This window comes from Rhamphochromis sp. 'chilingali', assembly GCF_963969265.1.
Source record: "Rhamphochromis sp. 'chilingali' genome assembly, chromosome: 15".
Taxonomy (NCBI): domain Eukaryota; kingdom Metazoa; phylum Chordata; class Actinopteri; order Cichliformes; family Cichlidae; genus Rhamphochromis; species Rhamphochromis sp. 'chilingali'.
Genome location: NC_137942.1, coordinates 9,201,119 through 9,207,627, shown reverse-complemented (window position 1 = coordinate 9,207,627; position 6,509 = coordinate 9,201,119).

Here is a 6,509-nt window from a genome sequence, read left to right as displayed (position 1 = left end):
TTTCCGCTTGAATTTCGAAGTAGTTTTTGGGTTCCCTTAATTTTTACAATAACAACATTTAACGCCAGAATTCAAAGACATATTGCGCTATTATTAATCACTGACTGTAACAGTATGTTTAAATGTTGCTCGGACCGAGCACAATGTTTGCGTGTGGCTGTAAGGTATAGTTGTGCTTTTAATTTGAAGATAAAATGCACTCTCTTCATGTAAGCGTCTGTTTTTAATTTAATAAACTGCACATAAAAAGCCTTTGTTTGTCTGTTTGTTCTATGTTGTTAATAAACTATTACTATATATCGAGGTCTTGCTTGCTTTCTGCTGAGATATAGATATTTGTATTTTAATATATATGGCGTTAATGATGTATTTTACCAAGATGAGTATCTACAGTAAATCTTAATTAAATTCTCCTCGCTGGAGATTTTAACTCGCACTGACTATCTTCTGTCTCAGACAGTTTTACATTTACAAATATTAATCTCACGGAACTAATTTACAGTCCTACTTGTCCAAATCTGAAATGCCCTCTTTTACTAACTCTCCCCATAAATATTCCCATATTGGTGTTTTGCAAATGGTGCCAGTAATCACTGTGTTATAGATGCAGTCAGGTAATCGATACTCCTGAAATCAAGACAACAAATTGTTTTTTAAACAACATTTTTTTAGCAACCTTTCTTCCGCAATTCACTGTAACTTGAATAGAACCTGATTAGTGATATTGATTTGCCATGGAAATACATTTTCATTAAAATATTAAATAAACATGGCCCTATCCGCAAATTTAGAGTAAAATGCTGTCCAGTCACCTCAAAGAAAATGATGGTGGCTGGGCTAAGGCCAGAAAAACTAAACCTGGTTTATTCCTAGCTATAAAAAAAGTGACATTCCTAACGGCTTTAATAAATATTTGGTTTCTTCAGGGTCTTTATTTGAATCTTTACATAAAGATTTAAAACAGTTTAATGAACAGGTCATCTTTGCAACTACTAGAAATTAATCTTGTATTCAACTCTTCAGCTTTTCTTTTCTGAATGTCATGGCGATCCACAAGGCTTTAAAGCTGCTGGCTACAATGAATTCAAGACCACATCAATTTAAATCTTATTTTCTTAAGCTGGATGAACCACAAACTTATCATTTTTAATCGTATGCTTTGGAACAGTGGTGATATGGAAATATAGAAATATTCCCTTTTTTGATGATAGGGAGGTGATAAGGAGGTCGTCCTTCATACGTTAAAAACTACAGATCACACAGTTGGGCATGTAATGTTAATAAACAGACCGAACAATAGTGGTTTATCAGTAAAAACTAAATGACTTGTCAGTTAAAACACAGTGTGTCCTCTTTGCTGAGTCTTCTTCTTTGTTTCTCCCAGTATCCACAGGAGCTCCTCAGAGATCTATATTGGGACCACTCTTTATCTCTCTATATGTAAATAACCTTTGTGATATTTTATCCAAATACTGCATTCCATTTATCTGTAGATGACACAGTTAACTATTTTTCATCCCCTTGAAGAGTGCAAACCTTTTAACACAAACCTGCCTTTGAGGTTTGTGTTAAATCCAAGTTCATGTTATTCTCAAATGGCAAAAGAAGTTGTTGTCTACGCTTCCTAAGAGCAAAAGGATTCAAGTAATTGAAATTAAACTGGCTACATGTTATAAATATCTAGGTATCATTGCATATCATAATTTGTCAGGTGAAAACACACTGAAATGCTTGTGTCCAAACTGTTCTCTGTATGGTGCTGCCAAGTAGCCAATATCCATAGACTTTCCCATTGGTTGGTTTTTATCTGAAAATATAAATGGAAATCTCTGCTTGGGCTGATTCCTCCTACCATCGGGGAGTTTAAGTCCAATTTAAAGGAGCAGAAGAATAGTTCTTTTGGTCAGAGGGACTGTTTTTATTATTACTCTTGTACTCGCCTCTGTCAGTGCGCAACAGGGTGGCTGTGGCTACAATGTAGCTTGCCATCACCAGTGTGTGAATGTGTGTGTGAATGGGTGGATGACTGGTTGTGTAAAGCGCTTTGGGGTCCTTAGGGACTATTAAAGCGCTATACAAGTACAGGCCATTTACCACTTACCAATGATCTGTTATTGCATATCATCCAAATGTTTGTCTTGACATGTCTGTACTGATTATCATTCGTATTTGTTTTTGTAATTGTTATAATTTTATGTGTTGTATTTGCTGTAACATCTGCTGCCCTCTTGGCCAGGTCTCTCTTGAAAAAGACTGACTCACTGACTCACTCACTAAATCTCTCTGAGAGTTTTACCTGGACAAATAAATGATAACAATGATGAGTAATCTAACACAGCATATCATCAGCCCCTACGTCATGGTGTAAGAAAAATATCTGTATTTATATGAATCTACCACAAGATGGAGCGATAACCTACTTAAGTCTTTTACAGGTTAATACACGGGGCCATACGACATGCATTGTCCTCTGAGCTTCACTGATGTGAAGTCTAAGTTGTGTGTTTAAATTGGTATCTTTCACGCTCATTATTTTTTATAAACATTTCAATCACTTGTTGAACAGGATAATGCACTACAGATGCAGCAGAACTCACTTGTCCTAAAGAACATTTCAGGAAATCATTCCTACAATGATACATTCCTACATTCCTACATTCTTCTACTACTCTATAATAGATGAATACACTTGTCAGGTAATAGGTTTCCACAAATACTTATAGATTTCTGTATTATACCTTACTGCTCATTTCTTTGATTTATAGTGTAGACATTATATATTAATACTATTTCCACTACTCTTTTGCACAATGTCAGTCTCTTTTTTTTCCTCATGAATATCTAACTTCTTAAAATGTTTGTCTATCTGCTTCTGCATCTCTAAATGACATTTTTATTAGCCACCACCAATGAATAAGGATTTTGTCATTTAATTTTAGTGGCCAAAATATTGAGTTTTTAATCCAATGTTAGTTTCATTTTTAAAGACAGGCAATTTAATTTAAATGGGTATTTAAAAAAACCCTTTTTAGATTAAAATAATTTTCTTAAAATCCTAAACTTCGTGGAGGTTTTCACCTCAAAAATCAAACATGTAAGCCTATGCGCAAGGTAGTTTTAGCAGTTTCATCCATAGAACCATGTTGATACTTATACAATGATGCTGATCTCTCAATGGATCTTTTTAACGATCACTGTCTTTTCCATTTTGTCTTGTTAGAACAGCATTAGCTTCTGTTTTAACCACTTTCATGGAGCTCATCCCACTGACTTCTTCCTAGAGTCTCCCATTTAAATCTTGATAATGTATTGATAATGTTAAGTAATGTAGGAGAATGTTTCATTTTGCTAATATTGGACTTGACCTCTGCCTTAGATATCTGCCTTGACCATCACATTATGCCTCATAGGCTGAGATACTGGATACTGGAGATACTGGTCTGTTTTGGAGTGGTACTATCTGTATAAATGATCTGTTTTTCTGGCTGCCTTCTAAGTGAGTGCCACAAGGTTCTGTTCTGGGGGCTTTACTGTCATAGCTGCTTGCTCTTCATTGCATCTCAAGAACTTTTGATGTCATTTCTTATCACTATTATGCAAATGACATTCAGTTACATATTTGTACCTAAGGTAATAGAACCCTAGGTTCCCAGGCCACATTTGTTAAATTTTCTACCAGGAACCCTCTGGCAACGTTTGCTTCTGCCTTCACTGTGGATGATCATTTTAAATCTCTGGTTCACTCTTGTTTTTTGTCACTTATGAAATACAGTCAAATTGAGTTCCATTGTGTCATAATTTGACTCGGAAATTGTTATTCATGCCTTTATTTCATCATGTTTAGATTACTGTAATTCATTGTTTACTTGTATCAACAAAGCCTCATTGGAACATCGGCATGTTGTTCAGAAAGCCAATGTGAGGTTTTTGATTAAGTCTTCAAAGTGCTCACATTGTTACTCATTCAGCTGCACTGGCTACCAATTAACACTAGAGTCCACATTAAGATTCAGGTTTTGACTTTTAGAGGTCTGCATGAAAATGCACCAGTGTACATCAGTGAACTTTTACATCCATATATCCCTAAAGCAGGCCTTGAGGAAGCTCAGAGTTTATAGGCCTGCTCATTGTGCATCAGACAAGGCTGAGAACTAAAGGGAACAGAACTGTCTCCCACTGAGCTTGAGCACTGTGAAGTTGGTGGATTTTTAAAAAGTCAGCTTTTTAAACTTGCATTGAAGTTGTGCTATTTTTGTTGTAAAGAACTTTGTGATATTTAACTTGAAATGTGCTTTACAAATAACATTTTGTGGCTTCATCTGAAAAACGTTCTGAGATGCCCTTAGGTGTGGATGCAAACCAGAGAGGGTGACAGCCCGGGAGGGGGTACGTTTCTGTACGAAGTAACATTTTTTGACACTTTTCTGACCAACGGCAATAGATTTTCTTAGCTAAGTATTCCACTCAAGCTGATTCTGTCATTTACAAGCATCTTTGAGACAGAAATGCATTTTTGTTTCCAAAGTAGCCTAGCTTACAACTGTCTACCAAACTACACGTTCCAGACAGAGAAATCCTGTGTGCCTTTCTAGTTATTTGGTATATAGTGCTTGACCATTGTCTTTTACCTGGAAATTGTCTTGCTTGTTTTAGCCATTTGCATACATTATATAGCTACTGTTTGTGTACCTCTTTACATTCCATTTGCATTGTGTATGTAATCTGTCATGCACCCATCACTTGTGCAAGCATTACACAAGATATTTATTTGAAACCAACCAGTTCAATACTTTTAGTATAATATACCATCTGATTAATAACAGAACACAAACAATCTATTAGATGTTGGGTTCAAGCTCATTTCTAATTGATGCAAAGTGGAAAACTATCTTCTGGTGTGACAAACTAACATTTGCTTTTAATTTAGGCCAATATCTTTAAAAATACAAGGGTGTATTTGTACAGGTTAAATGTAAAAGTTAGACATGCTGCTATCCTTTTGACATATTTTTCTGGGAAGGTCTTGCCTACTTCAACAAAACAATGCCACATTTTACAAGTATTACAACAGTGTGGCTTTGTAGAAAAACAATGCAGGTGATAAACTGGCACACCTACAATGGTTTCATGCCACACATTATGCATCATGAAACAAAAAAAAAAATATGAAAAAGAAAGCCATGAACCGTAAAACGAACAAGAATGTCAAACAAGAATAAGAAAATAGTTTTGCTTTCGAAACTACAAAACATGCTGCTGTCCCAGCTTTTTAAAAATGTAGGCCTAGATGTTGTTGAGATCAAATTCCAAATAAGATGTTTCACCCTAACCCCACCCCCCAGATCAACAGGAGTTGAGAAACCAAACCAAAAGAAGTACATCTTGGGCCCCTGAAGGTATTTATCTATATCAGATATCATGGCATCATCGTGTTGCCTAGTAGCCACTGAGCAACAAAATAAAATCACCAGTTATATAATTTACGCACTAGTAACACATAAAAGGTTCATATAATGTTTCTTTCTCATTTATATCAGCAAAGGTCTGATTATACATCCTTAGCAACCACCTAGCAACGGTCTAAAATAAGGTAATTTTAGCATAGAAACGACATCTACAACCTCTATTTTTTGAAGTTTTCTAGGGTCATGTAATGCGCAAGGGGAGATACTTAATAATTCTATGCTAAATTGCACATAAACAAAGCCTTTATTTATTTGTTTAATTTATTTATGTATTTGTTCGTAAGTAACCACCTATTTAACCTATTTAAATTTCTTGCTGTTGTTTGCATTCTGCTATGATAAAGCAGAAAGCACTTTAAATATATATACATGCTTATCTTTTAGTTTACTAAAATGAGTAGTCTATTTAATACAATATATTATCATGTGAGAAATGTGTTGATCTAAGGCCCTTGGAGGTTCTTATCTATATCAGATATTATGGCATCATCATGCCTTGAAAGTAATTAACAGAATACAATGACCCAATATTTTTTGTTTGAATGCTATTTCCAACTTATTAAGTAAACGTAAGCTTAATTTGTTTTTACTGTCTTAGGGCATTAAATTCAATGAAACAAAAAACTAAGTTAGTTTCATTCTTTGTCATTGTTATTTTGCTCAAATATGCCAAACACAACCAGAATGAGAAGAATTGGTTCCATGCCTTTAAGGAGCCCCCTTTTGTCTCACAGCTTTAATTCAAGTGAATTAATTCTTTCTATTATTGAACTGCTCTTACCCTCTTAACCACCCAAAGACAAACTAAAATTAACATGGAAAATATTAAAAACTAAACAAAAAAGAAACACTTTAACAAAACTGAAATGAGCAAACCCACTGTAGAACCTAACAAATTAAAGTGACAACAAAAACTAATAATTCTAGCTAATGTCCTGTCCATTTGTCCTCTTTGAGGCGTAAGTTTAAAATTAGACTCAATCAAAATGTCGGTCACTGTCTCAGTATTTGAGATAAAAACGTTTGTGTTGTCTCGCAAAAAGT